Raw genomic sequence first — 15,625 nt, forward strand, 5'->3', positions numbered from 1 at the left:
GGAACTTGTTGCCGGGAGATGTTGTGAAGGCCAAAAGGATAACTTGGTTCAAAAAAGAATTAGATAATTCATGGAGGATAGGTCCATCAATGGCTATTAGCCAAGATGAGCAGGATGCAACCCCATGCTTTGGGTGTCCTTAAACATCTGACTGCTAAAAGCTGGGACTGGATGACAGGAGATGGGGCCATTTGATAATTGTCCTGTTCTGTTCATTCCCTCTGAAGCACCTGGCATTGGCCACTATTGGAAGACAGGATATTGGGCTAGATGGACCATTGGTCTGATCTAACCTGGCCATTTTTATGTTCTTAAGTACAATTTCAGTTTATGAAAACAATTCAGTTTGGACACTGAAAAGTTTTTTTTCCTTGTTCCCATGCATCTTGCTGCAAACACAGAGGGGAATGTTTAAATTAAAACCTCTGATCTTTTATTTTTGTTTCTATCAAAAAAATAATAGAAATATATAAAACTTTTTAAAAAAGAGAACCTATAATGTGTAACTAGTAAGCCTAGGCTACCATCATATCCCTTTTAAAGTAAGTAGGCCAGTATCACAAGTCTCAACACTTTGAACGTATTAATTTCAAATATCTGAAGGTTATGGTTGTCAGTGTGACCACGTCAAAGACACAAATCACAACCTGCAAGGACCTCAGAAGCCTAATGGTATACAAAATAGTCTATTGCAACATTAAATCAAATGAAGGACCTTTTGAAAGAATGAAGGCTCCTTGTAACACTCCCTGTGAGCATTCTGGGGGTGGCAACTGTTTTTAATACACTTCTTTGTACAGCACCTGATCCTTGATTGGTGCCCTTTGTTGCTACTGAGGTACATGATACACACCAAGTTTTTCAAAAGTGAGGAATAAATTCTTGGTGCCCACTTTGAACCACTTTAAAAGTGATCTGATTTTCAGGGAGTGATTGCTTAGAACTTCCTGATGATAAGGCATATCAAGGTCAGCACCTAAAATCACTAGTCACTATTTTTAATCTGGACCATAATAATTAATAGCATTCACACAACTCTAGTAAAGACACTTAATTCATTTCAAGACTCAGGCTCCTCTGCTTCCTTCATGTTGCCCCCAGCTGTGCAAGTTAGTGTAAAAGATCCTGTGGGGGAGGAGGAGGAAGGTTATAGGTACTTCTCCAGCCCACCTCTATGTATCTATTTCGCCCATCGCAGCAATTTGCAGAGGAAGTGGACATGACCAGAAGCTCAAGGTGGGTAGCAGTAGGTGGTATGCTTCAAAGAACCACTGTAGAGCTTAGCGCTCCACTGAAGTAGCAATAGCTCTCCTGCGTGTTTTGTGACTCCCCCTTCAGAGAAGGTAGAGAACATGACCGCAAGCTGTGACAGATGGCTATGTCCTGACTCCCTGCTGCTTTGGGCTCATGTGGCTATCAGAGGATCAAAGGGGAGGAGGGGGTCTCTGCACAGCTGACTGGGGATTCATGGATTTCAGACCTGTGGCAATTTTGCCAGCGTCACACCCTGTGATTGCTCCTCATTCCCACTCATGAATCAGGTCATAGAAGGGAAATATGTCCACTTGGTGACAGACTTTGAAAAAGAACTTCACACAAGCCTCTTTACTGCCACCTCTCTTTATGTAACTTACTTGTGCAGTGTTTTTCAGGTGGGTGGTGGCTCATTATACAGTGAAAACTATAACCTATTTATGACCAGTGCAATATCAGCCTGGGAGGCTTTAAAGCGAATATTGATTTGCTTATTTTTAAGTCATATCAAAATTATCAAAAAAGTGTTTTCCTGGTCTGTGGCCTATTCCCCGAGAGCTGGGAGAAGGGAGGAAATAAATGAAACTTCTGGAGGCAATAAATGAAACTGGTTTTGTGTGTTTTACACACCCAAACAGTTGAAATTTTGGGGTGATTTGGTTTCATACAAACCCTAAAACAAAAGCAATAAATTCAGCCAAAACTGGAAAGTGAAAGATGCAAAGTGTGTGAACTGAAACACAAAGTTAATCAAACTATTTGATTGAAACGCTGAGTGTTACATGACTTGGGAGCTTTTTGTTCTTTTCCTGGAATATTGCACATTTGAAAGCCAAGTTGTCTCCTCTGATGAGCATCCACAGGAGGTGCATACATGTATGTGAGGGCAGAACATGTCCCTTACATTTCAAACTGCAGGGCCATCAAGAGCTGTGGCTTTACCGGATATTGTGATATATGTTAAGAGACTTCACTTGGGGCCTGATACTCAGTTGTCAAATGAGTCACATTTACGCGGGAGATGAAGGAAAGCATTCCAGATGTGGGGCTCTCAGTTATGGCTCTCTTGTAGCTAAGATGAACTGGAGAGGGGAGTGATGCTGCCTGGAAGCTTCAAAGACTTAATACTTATAATAAATGGAGATATACCCATCTCCTAGAACTGGAAGGGACCCCGAAAGGTCATCGAGTCCAGACCCCTGCCTTCACTAGCAGGACCAAGTACTGATTTTTGCCCCAGATCCCTAAGTGGCCCTCTCAAGGATTGAACTCACAACCCTGGGTTTAACAGACCAATGCTCAAACCAGTGAGCTATCCAGCACTGGGGGGTGCTGGGAATTGGTGATGGGCATGACACAAGAACCTAGTTAGGTTACAGGGAAGCATCCCTGCACAGCTGTCGCAAGCTCGGTCCCCAATTGTTCCTTGCTCTGCCAGGAGGTAGGGCCATAGCTCCACAATTGCTCCATCCAGGAGCCACCAGCAATAGTGCACTCCGCAGCTCTCTGCAGCCAGGGCCGGCCCACAACATTTTGGCACCTGAAATGGGGAGCTCAAATGACGCCCCATGCCCCTCGCTTGGGCCAAAATGTTGAAAGTTCTCCATTCTGCCTTCTTCCTGTTCTACTCCTCTCATACCTACCCCAATAAAGGAGAACTAACAACTTAAAATGCCTTGTTCAAAAATGTTAAGTAACACAACTTTCAAACGCCTGAACAGCAAATGTAACTTTTCTTGTCTGCATAGTAAACACTGGCATTTTTATCTGTTTGAATAATCAAAGTGGTGCTTTCCGTGCTTCTTGGTTGCAAAGATTTGAACTGCTTCCTGAAGGTCCACAGTCTGGGCCAGCTCATGCGCTATTGAGATGGTTGCAAGGCCGACCAGCCTCTCCTGTGTCATTGTGGAACGTAGATGTGTTTTTATTAACTTCAGCTTGGAGAAGCTGCGTTCTCCACTTGCAACTGTTACAGAAAGTGTTAGAAGTATGCGCAGAGCAACAAAAGGATTTGGAAAGAGGGTAATCATCTTATTTGTGCACATATATTCCAGAACAGCCTTTGGAGTTGATCCTGCTGAAATGTATCTTGAAAGGGCTTTCAGTTCATCACCTAAATCACTTGCATCAATAGCGCGCATGTCATCATTTGTCAACACTGTCTCTAGTGCCCTGCATTGCTGGTGTAGGTCTTCTTCAGGTATAGTGAGGAGTTTTGGAATATCATACAACATCCCAAATATACTGCTGTGTTCCTTGAGCTGCATGAAACACACTTCAACTGACTGTATTGCACAAACTAGCACCTGGTTAAAGAATTCAACTTTGAATTGTTGTTTGGGGTCTCTCATGGGATTATCCCGTGCCTCGTAATCAAAATGTCTTCTTCTTCGGTGACTCTTGTATTCTTGAATGGGTGGGAAAAATAGCTTCAGTGTGAAGTTCCTCTGCCAACTTCTGTGCACTCTTCAGAACATTTTGAAATCCCTCATCTGACCGGTAAGACTGTAGGTATGACTTTGCTTTGTCCAGTTGTTCCATTGCTCCAGAAATATCAAGGTCAACACCTTGGAGTCTCTTGCTTACAACATTTATTTCAAACAGTATGTCATGCCACAATACTAAGCCACACAGAAATTTGAAGTTATGTATGTTTCTGGTGATTCCATTTCCCTCTGCCATTGTTCTCCCATGAACAGTTCCTGTCATAGCATTACCCTCCATAATGGCAACTATGTATTAGCAGGAGTGTTGTAAACAAAACATGAGAAGTAATTCTGCTCTATACCGGGCTGATTGGGCCTCAGCTGGAGTATTGTGTCCAGTTCTGGGCGCCACATTTCAGTAACAATGTGGACAAACTGGAGATAGTCCAGAGAAGAGCAACAAAAATGATTAAAGGTTTAGAAAACATGACCTGTGCGGGAAGATTGGGGGGGGGGGAGGAAATGGGTTTGTTTAGTCTGGTGAAGAGAAGACTGAGGGGACATAAGTTTTCTAAAACATAAAAGATTGGTACAAGGAGGAGGGAGAAAAATTGTTCTCGTAAACCTCTGAGGCTAGGACAAGAAGCAATGGGCTTAAATTGCAGCAAGGGAGGTTCACTTTCAGGGTGCTTAAGCACTGGAATAAATGGCCAGAGAGGTTGTGGAATCTCCATCATTGGGGATTTTAAAGAAAAGGTTAGACAAACACCAGTCAGGGATGGTCTAGATAATACTTAGTCCTGCCTTGAGTGCAGGGGACTGGACTAGATGACCTCTCGATGTTCCTTTCAGTGCTAAGAGTCTATAATAAGGGACCATTCAAATTGTCTTGTGATCCTACCCAGGTGGCGTTCCAGACCAGAATTCTGTTCAAATGCGCAGTTCCAAAGAGGCTCACCCACACCCCGGAAAAAGAATGGGTACGGATACGGAAATGCTGATGGACAGCTCTGGAGTGAAAAATTCAGACCACATGTTGGCTCTTGGGGTGCCCTGGAAAAATGTTTGGAAACATTTTCAAATATTGTTACAACTAAACTTACTTGCAACATGGCTTGCATCTGCACAGAATAAGCTGAAACCATGTTCTAGACATGCAAGGGGTAGCCCACAGCACCTAGAACAATTATAAACAACACAATGGTGCAAGTTTGCTAACTATGGCTGTGTAGAAAACCTGATATCAAGAAAAGGCCTGTCTTTATTAAGCTTTACAGCCAGTTTTGATTATAGCTGTAGCTAGCAAGCTCTGCTGCCTGGTTTGGGCAGGACCTTAAAGAGAAGCTAAAATGTGTCAGCTAACAATTAATCAGGTAATTTGAATTATTTACCTCACTTAACAGCAACTCACCAGGCCGGATCTTTTTGGCCAGTAAAAGGAAGTAGAGGGCAGACTAGATAACCTTGTAAATGCTCCATACTTGTTCTCTTACAATGCTCAGCAGCATCCTTGTTCTTATTGCCTTACTGGTCTTCAGTGATTCTCCTTTTGTAAGCTCTTCAAGGTGAAGATTCCTGCCTGCTTAAATATTTAGGGGCTATTAATAACAAAAGACCCACGTACATAGCAGATGCTCAAATGTACTTTTGGATGGAGGCATTAGAGACACAGAACTGTCACTGCAGGCTTTAGTCCCATGCTTGGCTGCTTACGTGTTGTACACCTGTGGCTCTTGGCAGTGCGCTTGTTTGGGAAACTGCCATGTTCAGAACTAGTCTTGTTTCTCTTGGTTCTCACCCCCTTTTTTTAAATTAGACCAGATTGTACCATTTAGGTACAAGGCTGCATTGCAATGGGGCACAGCTGCCCTGCCCTACCCTGGGGGGAGATTTCTCCCAGATTTCCCTCCAAGTCCCTGGTATGCAGTGGGAATGCATCCACTGCCCCTGCATGTTCTTCCTTCTCCAGTAACCCAATTGCATAGGCTGGTGTGGAGGGGGACAGAGCCATGATCCAATGACATATTACCCAACACAAACTTCTCACTGTTCCATCGATAGCCTATTCAGTGTGGTCACAGGGCTCATTTATTCTCACTCAGGTTCCTCTCTCCAGCTTTATTTATTTGGTTGCACCACTGCAGGGCACCACTTCACACCCCTCATTGCCTCTTTTAGTGTGGCTAGTAAACCTTGGGGTGCTAGCAAGCAACAATCCCTATACTCAGATAACTGCGGAGACTGCAGTCGTGCCTGCCCTCTGCATGGAAGACTTGTTGTGGCCTGCTCCACACAAGGATAAGCATAATCAGGCCCTTTATGGACATGTTCTGCTCACTTACAGTGAGCAGGACAACAGTAGAACCTTAATGGCCTGTTGCTGCCCCTTTCAAGGGTTTTAGTCAGATTCTCTGCCAGAAACAGGAAAACAGCTACTCCAAGGTGCAGATGAGGATTCTCCCAATAGAGGGGAATCCTTGGGTTTAGCTAGTTCTATGCCACTTTCATTCCCACTCCCATATAGGAGTGAGTCAGGGGTATGCTGGGCCAGCAGAGGGTGGGACTGAGTACACAGCTATTGGTAAATTGTATAACCAGTTGCTTGACCACACTTTGGTTCATCATGAAATAGACTCGAGACTAAGTAACCAATATCAGTCAAGTTGATTGCTAAAAGTCAATGATAATCTAGTACAGGCAAAAAGTTTCAATAGGATACCAGTTGCCAGTGAGCCGTCTGGCGCAACGTTGTTAAATTCTCTTACGCAAAAGATGTGCTTCCAAAGTTACACACTTCTGCTAGGAGAATTTATAGGATTTTATAAGTTACAAAACTCTTTACACAGCACTAAAATCCAACTCTCCAGTTTGCCCTTACCTTGTTGTTATCTTTGTTTTGAATGCTAGCATTCTAGGTACTGGTCTGTGAAGGTACCTCCCCAGCTTGCACCAGCGCAGACTGTTAATGTATTTTGCCTTTGACAAGTTTCCTATTTTCTAATGCCAAAGCTGACTTCAGCTTTACAAAGTGTTCTGGGATACTTAGCATAAATGAACAGGATTACAGAAAGACATAGGCCAATTTAGGCCATGTAACTGCTAGAAATATATATGCAATAGGTTACATTGATACTGTATGCTTAATTCATATTAATATATGTGGTGTGACTGAGTAATACATGTTTATGATGTGATATATTAGCCTAGCATATACTGGTCAACACAGCCATCTACCTCATTCCCAGCCAGTGCAGTACTCCTTTTTGGAAGTGCTCTAGCCAGCTTCATTAACAGCATCCCATAGGCTGCTATAAATAATATCTGTACTGTTTCTGCCCTCAGCTGCCCCAAGATTGGAGGAGCCAGAAAGGTGACTTAAAGCCACCTTTCAACCACCACTTTCTTCAGGTGTAAACTCATGCAGTTGCCCATCTGGCCCACTGACTGATGAAAAAAAAAGCCAGATTTCATGAGATGGCTGGTGAGTGGAGTGCCTCAATATTTGGGTGTTCAGCTTGAGATGCCTGTAAGGGGTCTGATTTTCAGAAGGCAGCTGCTCAGCACTTTCTGAAAAATCAGGTTCATTTGACGTTTCTCATCTCCCAGAATAACTTGCCATTTCTGAAAATCTTGGCTGAAGGCCTTTATATTACTGGGTGAAGAGAAACAAGTGTAACATATATATATATTTAATTTTTAAACATTATCTTTCAAATGTCACTTCAGCCTGAACCACCAGAGAAACATTGAGGGCTGGTAAATATTTTTGCAGTGGACCAGCACAGGACCAACTGTCCATGTACTTCACACAATTTGGTAGCCCAAAGCACTCTTGTGTATCTGCTTTGTATATAGCTCATTCTTAAGAGTTCTAGAGATATTGTTAAATCAGCACTTTGTTAACTTTCCCTTTGGATATTGAACAAAGGGCTTTGTGATGGTGCCAGCTGCTCCTGACTAACTCACCACTCTGGAGGGTGATGAACGTTACAGACAGCATACGGCTGATGGACAACATTTTTAGGTGTCTAGCTACAGTTTTCTCCCTCTCCTTCCCCTCCCTAAGCCTCCCAGTATAAACATTCCCTTTGAAACAAATGGGTTAATTCAGTATTACAGACATGTAGCACTTCAACGGCAGAGCTACCAAAAATGGAACAATGCTAAGTGGGCTCCCAAGAAAAATTCAAAGTGAGATTCCACGTTTAGTTTGAAGTGCCCTCTTTGTCATGCTCAGCCCCTCCTTCAAGGCACCTATAATGTCCTTCCTAACACTAACAGCCTCTCCACTCCAGTCTGTTGTGACAGGCAAAACTCCAGCGTATGTTGACCCAAACAGCCCACTCTTACCAGCTGCTCCTCTGTCCAGGTGGCCCTTACCATGTATGCAGATGAGCAAGCAGCTTGAAAGGAACTGTCATTTCCCTTTGGAAGGTTCCTTCAATGAGGTTAAAGATTTAGCACTTCCCCCTCCCCTCTGCTCTCTTCTTGCTGTACTCAGGTGCTTTTCTTTGATCTCTTCTCCTTCAGACCAACCAGAGACTGAAGGAGAGGCAGCTAGTGCAGCTTGACTCTTGTCTCTCTGACTTGTCTGGTAAGACCCCCATGGGCTTGCTGGACCTCAAACATTAGTGCTGGATGTAAATCCTGCCCTATATATGTTACGTAGAGAGTACCCAGTTCAGCAGTACCCATTATTAGCTGAGCCAATACAGGATTTCAGTCTCTATGCAACTCCAGTCCCAAATGAGACAATTTGGTTGTGTTGGAAATTTCAACCTGGCCAAATCAGCAGCATACTAGCCTTCCAGACTCCAGTTGTGCTGAGCTTAGTTCAATCATTTGATGATTACTTTGTGTCACCAGCCCAGAAGAGTCCTGTGCTATATGAGCCCATCCTCAGAGCAGAGGGATGCGAGTTCTCCAAACATTTGCCTTCAACCCTTTAATCTGAACTATTTTGACTTTGCTCTTTCTGATCAGTGGTGTTTAGAACTACAAGGGGGAAGCTGAGAGTCGGACAGTATTAATCAGATAACTTCTATTTCAAAGGTAGTGGCGTTACAGATGCAAGTGGGGGCAGGCTAACAGAGGCATAATTTTAGCTTCAAATGGGAATTCTGTTTGATACATATCAGCAGGCAAAAAATGTACATCTTTTCAAACTGATCAGCTAGTCAAAAATTCCCAGTCATTTGAGGGCTGCAGGTGACCTGTAGCTAAATAGTGGTAATTCTGACTACTGCCAGTCTCACATGGAGTAATTAAGGGACAAGTATACCAATCAATAAATGGCACGTGGGATTACAGATTTATAGCACTCCTGAAAGATGCAGTCCCCTGACAAAGGGCTTAAAAGATATTAAACTGATCCTCTGGCCAAAAGGAACTCCTGAACTTCACTGTGACTATTTCAGTTGAGGACTCTTGAAGCTCAGTATAAGAAATAAAAATTATAAAGCAGGCCGCTATAAAGAAAAATAAACATTTTCCTTCCTCGTGAGTGCTGGAAAGTTTTTCTTAGACTGTATGCTGATGTAACATGGGGAGGGTGGCTGGGATGAAGGGGGAAGACTGAAAAGGTGAATTGGAGTCTTTGTTCAAGGGAGTGCTTTGCACTAAAAAGACATGGGGCAACTGAACAGCGTGTCAGTCATAGCTTGTGTTCTTTTGGTTTGATTTTTGGAAGGAGTGATTGGCTAGACTTGTTTTCATTTATATAACTTATATTGTGGTAGTACCCAGACACCCCAATTACGGGTCTATTGAGCTAGGCTCTATACGCAATAAAAACCAGAGATCTTTATATATATTATGATATTTTGTACTTGCTACAGAGTCTTTCTTCCAGGCATCTCAATTGTTAAATGTTAATTAAGCCTTACAATACCCCCCTGCGGTGGTGTGCAGTTGTATAGAGATCACTTCACCCACTGCAAAACTACAGACACTTCTGGAATGAAACACATTAGCAGTTTAACAGTACCCATCAACACTGTATTTCTCTGTTATAAACAATTAGAGTATATGCATATAATCAGCCAGTATAAGTATCTAATAAGAACATTTGCTTTCCTGACAGATAATCTTTCAGTTAACTTAATTTGCATAATGTTCTGCCATGCAAGAAAAAAATCACTATTTGCTGGGACATTATGAAAAGGTCAAAACTAATCATATTTGTTGTTGTGAGTTTGTAGATAGACACACTGTTATCTCTCAGGACAATGCATATTCTCCCTCTTTGGGTTTGTGGGTGTTATTTTTGGAGTTAATGAAAATGGTGTAAAACAACCAGTGTTGCTTTTGACATATGTCTATAAAGATACACTAGTGTTAATTTACCTTGAGCATTAATATAACAGATGCATTGTACTGTATATATGCAGATATTAAAAACTAAAATACACTTTTTGTGTGTGTGAAAAGTAAGCAGCCTAACCAGTAACTTCTGAAGTGGGCAGAAGAAGTTAAGGCCCTGAGTCAGCAAAGCATTTAGGCATGTGCTTAAGTCTCAATGGGATTTAAATGTGCATGTTGCTTAATCAGAGTTTTAATTAATTGAAATGCTACAAAATATTGGAGAGAACTAAAGGAAAAGTCTCAGCACCCTTACACCTTTTTCTGCTTGGACTCAAGGTTGTAGGCATGCATAAAGCTACTGCATGTTACAGAAGTGGACGCAGAGACATAGGCTTGGGATTAGAGGGAAGGATGGCAGTGAAATGCTAGTGAAGAAAATCCTAGCCATTCAGAGAGAGGAACCAGAAACTAGTGTGAAAGATTTTGTGGGACTAGAGAAACTATGACCAGATCAAACAGAGGAGCCTAGCTGATGGGAGCACCCACAAGCAGATGGGGAGTGAGTTTAAGGGGGAGCCAGTGCTCTCTAGCCTCAATTCTGCAGCTGCAAATGAATAATCCGTTGTGTGCAATTATACTATGAGATAGAGAACAAAGTCATAGTGGGCAAAGACTGTGACCAGCAGTAATTCCACCCTGAGCTTGAACTTGAGGAGAAGAACATGCCTGATGGTAAATGTTCCAGACCAGGAGTGGGCAAACTTTTTGGGCCGAGGGCCACATCTGGGTGAGGAAATTGTATGCAGGGCTGGGGCAGGGGGTTGGGGTGTAGGAAGGGGTGCAGTGTGCAGGAAGGAGCTCAGGGCAAGGGATTGGGGCAGAGGAGGGGTGCGGGGTGTACGAGGGGCTCAGGGCAGGGGGTTGGGGTGCACAGGGGTGTGGCAGGGGGCTCAGGGCAGGGGGTTGGGGTGCACAGGGGTGTGGCAGGGAGCTCAGGGCAGGGAGTTGGGGTGCAGGAGGGGTACACGCTGCAGGCAGGGGGCTTAGGGCAGGGAGTTGGGGGGCGGGGTGCAGGAGCGGTTTGGGCTCTGGGGTGGCAGCGGCACGCACTGGGGCCAGGGCAGGCTTCCTGCATGCCTGGCCTGTCCCCGGCCCCGCGCTGCTCCAGGAAGCACTGCGGCCCCTGGGGGGGGGGGGGAAGCGAAGGGCTCCGCACGCGCTGTCCTTGCCGCGCCCCAGGTACCTCCCTCGAAGCTCCCATTGGTTGCGCTTCCCTGTTCCCGGCCAATGGGAGCTGCGGGGGGCAGGGCCTGGAGGCAAGGGCCCAGGGGCCGCAGGGACGTCGGGCCGGCTGCTGCTGAGAGCGGCGCAGGGCCCGCGGCGCCACGGGGGGCAATCCCGTGGGCCAGATCCAAAGCCCCGAGGGGCCGGATCCGGCCCGCGTGCCGTAGTTTGCCCACCCCTGTCCCATAGGTCTAACTCATCTTCAGGTAATTAAAAGTGACAGACAAGGAAGACCTAGGTAAGAAGTGTGTGGCTATAAACTGCTCAGCAAATTGTAGGGTTTAGGGAATCTGCAGTTACAAGAGTAGTTCAGTTTCCATGTCAGTTCAGTCTCTTGGGGGAAGGGGAGTCATGAGCAGGGCCGGATTTCCAATTAGGCCCAGCAGGCATGTGCCTAGGGGCGCCGGCATTCGAGGGGCACCTAAAAATTCAAAGTTTGCAGTTCCCGGGTCCCAGCAGGGGGTGAGGCCGGCTGAGGGGGAAACGGCGTCACGCAGCCCTACTGGAGCTTTCCTACCAGCAGGGATGGCGAAGCAGCCCCCTGTGGCAGGGGAAGAGCTCAGCAGTCAAACGCAGGGGGCCCTGCCAGGCAAGTGGGTCCTGAGGGAGCACCGCCTGGGCAGGACCCGTTCCTGCTCCACCCTGGTTGATCGAGGCACTCTTGAGGGGCTAAAGTGATTCTGACTGGCGGACACAGTCACCTCTAGGCGGGTGCCTAGAGTGCGGCCAGGGGCAGGGCGTGGGAGAGTGGATCTCTGGCGGGGTTTGTGGGGGGTGCTGGGGAGTGGAGGGTGGGGGAGGTCCGTGTGTTGGGGTGCTGCGCAGTTGTCGTGGTGGGGTGCCTAAAAGTTAAAAGTGGCAGGGTACCCCTGCTGCCCACAGCCGTTTGGAGCTCTGAGCTGCTGCGGGTGCCACCCCCCTCCCCTGCAGCTCCTGTCTGCGGTGGGGGGAGCTCAGAGCCAGAGCCCCCACAGCTGCCCATCCACCAGGGGTGCCTAGGGGCGCGCAAGGTGTAAATCTGGCCCTGCTCATGAGAGCACAGGTTCTGTATTCCATGAGCTCTCTAGTTCCCTCCTTGTCCTGCATTTTGTACCATCCCTCTAACTAGTTAAAAAATGGGGGGAAAAAAACAAAAATCATTCCATATGTCACCTGAAATAGACTGTACAGCAAAAACTGGTTTTGTGGCTCCGTATTATACATCATGCCAATCTACTGGTTTCTAAAAGATCTGACTTAAACGGCATTGGCTTGAGTTCTTGAAGCATGGCTTTAAGAAACCATTCCTAAAGGGATGGAACAGGAAAGATAATTCTGTGCTGTAACATACACATTCCTTCCAGATACTTTAAAGGAAACAATAATGGCCCATAACTTTATGAAATCATACTGGTACACTACGTACTATACAGTAAGTATAGTACATTAGGCAGCCATCAGAACTTGTCACAAAAACTTCCTGACATGTTACTGAAGCAGCAGTCAAAAAAGCTAACAATGTTAGGAACCATTAGGAAAGGAACTGATAGTAAGACAGAAAATATACCGGGTAATGCTACTATATAAATCTGTGGTATGCCCACACCTTGAATACTGGATGCAGTTCTGGTTGCCCCCATCTCAAAAAAGATATTAGAACTGGAAAAAGTACAGAGAAGAGCAACAAAAATAATTAGGGCTATGGAACATATGAGGAGAGATTTAAAAGACTGGGACTGTTCAGATTAGAAAAGCGACTGAGGAAGGTTATGATAGAGGTCTATAAAATCATGGATGGTGTGGAAAAATTGAATAAGGAAGTGTTATTTACCCTTTCACATAACAAACGAACAAGGTACCAGACTGTGGGGAGGCGCCACTAGGACCCAGAGTGCAGAAAATTGTGTCTGCTGCTGGTGCATATGTATTCTCTCTGCTCTAGATGCACAGAGATGGTGGAGTGCTGTGCTGGAGGAAGGAGGGCACAAGAGACATAACAGGCAGGAGAAAAGGTGAGACGGAATAACAGAAAGCAGCAGGAGCTGCAGGGAGAGAGAGGAGGAGGAGCCTCTTATGTACCTCTCTAGCACCCCCAGGATCCTGGACTGATTAACACCAGCTCCTCAGGGAGCTTCCTGTTTCCTGCTGCTTCCCTGAACCCATTTGAGGAGAACAGGCAGTCAACTGAACTAGTAGGAGCCAGTTAGGCCCTTAAGACACTGATATCTTCCCTCACTCAAGCCCTGCTACCAGCCTGTTTATTTGTCCCCTTCAATTGAGTGTTGAGAGCCACTATAGCTGGCACAGAACAGCAGTCATGAGTGAAAGAAGAAAACGCCCCTCTGGGGCAGCATTCAGAAAAAGAAAGAAAGCAAAGGAAGCTTTTCTATCTAAGCAGGAAGGAGCTCTCCTGAGATACATAGACACAAATGTTCATAGTGAGCCTTCCAGCTCCAGTGAGGATGTGAGTGGTCAGGAGATACCTGATCTTCCAGTTAGTCAGAGTGCAGGTGACCTGGCAGCTATTGCAGCATCCATATCTCCATCTCAAATGGATGTAACCATGCACATTCCTGAAGAAAAGTGTAGATCAGAGAAGAGTGTGGTGGAGGCGCAAGAAACAGCTGCTGCTGAGTTTAGTTCCTTAAGTCTAGATGATCCAGGACTGTGGACCCACTTGAGCAGTAGCCTGAGGGACTTCCTTGTACTGCATGGGCCACAGCAAGTGAAAAACTTCATGTTTCCCGAAGACAATGAAAATAGAAGTTTCCATCCGACACATTACTGGCGTGAAATCCCCAATGGTGACGAAGTGGAAAAGCCATGGCTTATGTCCTCAAAAACCCAGAATGCTGCCTACTGTTTTGGTTGCAAACTCTTCCAGTCTAATGTTCCAGCCACATGGTGTTCTACAGGAACAAAGGGACTGGAAAAATCTGGCTAGAAATCTGGCATGCCATGAGAAGGCAGCAAATCACCAGAGAGCGTTCCATTGGTGGAAAGAGCTTGAGATGAGACTAAGGTTAAAGGCCACCATATATGATCAGCATCAAGAGAAGATTGCATCAGAGTCTCTTTACTGGCAAAATGTTCTGAAAAGGCTCATTGCCATTGTGAGAATGCTTGCTACCCAAAACCTAGCACTCCGTGGCACTTCAGATCAGCTGTATGTGCCAAACAATGGAAACTTCCTTAAAATTGTGGACCTGATGGCTGAGTTTGATGCTGTACTCCAGGAGCATCTAAGAAGTCACCACCCAAGAAACGTACACACACCACTACCTTGGAAAAACAATCCAAAATGAGATCATACAGTTACTGGCAACAAAAGTCAAACAGAAGATTGTGGCAGATCTGAAGTCAGCAAGATATTACTCTGTTATTCTGGACTGCACACCTGACATCAGCCATACGGAACAAATGACTTTAATGGTGCGTTTTGTAACAACAACAGAACCTAGTGAAAATGTCCCTGCAATGGTGACTGTCAGAGAGCATTTTCTAGAATTTATTGACATTGATGATACTACAGGAGCTGGTATGACAAATGTGCTTCTTAAAAAGCTGGGAGATACCGGAATTGTGATAGCTGACGTGAGAGGTCAGGGCTACGATAATGGTGCCAACATGAGAGGAAAGAACAGGAGTGCAGACACGAATCCGAGAGTTAAACCCTCGAGCTTTTTTTATCCCATGCAGTTCTCATTCATTGAACTTGGTGGTCAGTGATGCAGCATCAGCTTCTAGTGAGGCTGCTGAATTTTTTAATGCAATTCAAAGCATCTATGTATTTTTCTCTGCATCAACTCATCGATGGCAAATTTTGAAGTAACATCTGGGAACATCCTCTCTGACACTGAAACCACTGAGTGCTACACGATGGGAAAGTTGAGTGGAGGCGATAAAGCCTATCAAACACCAAATTGGGAAGATATTAAGATAATGGCAACTATGGCATCAGAATGATATTTGCTTTTTTTGCAACAGTGTTACACTGTTGACTCATATTTAGCTTGTGATCCACTATGACTACCAGATCCCTTTCCGCCGTACTCCTTCCTAGGCAGTCATTTCCCATTTCGCATGTGTGTGCAACTGATTGTTCCTTCCTAAGTGGAGTATTTTGCATTTGTCCTTATTGAATTTCATCCTATTTACTTCAGACCATTTCTCCAGTTTGTCCAGATCATTTTGAATTTTAATCCTATCCACCAAAGCACTTGCAACCCCTCCCAGGTTGGTATCGTCCACAGACTTTTTAAATGTACTCTCTATACTGTTATCTAAATCACTGATGAGGATATTGAACAGAACGGAACCTAGAACTGATCTCTGCAGGATCCCACTTGATATGTCCTTGCAGCTTGACTGTGAACCAC

This window comes from Terrapene carolina, unplaced genomic scaffold (assembly GCF_002925995.2).
Source record: "Terrapene carolina triunguis isolate 2854851 unplaced genomic scaffold, T_m_triunguis-2.0 Scaffold31, whole genome shotgun sequence".
NCBI classification, from domain to species: domain Eukaryota; kingdom Metazoa; phylum Chordata; order Testudines; family Emydidae; genus Terrapene; species Terrapene triunguis.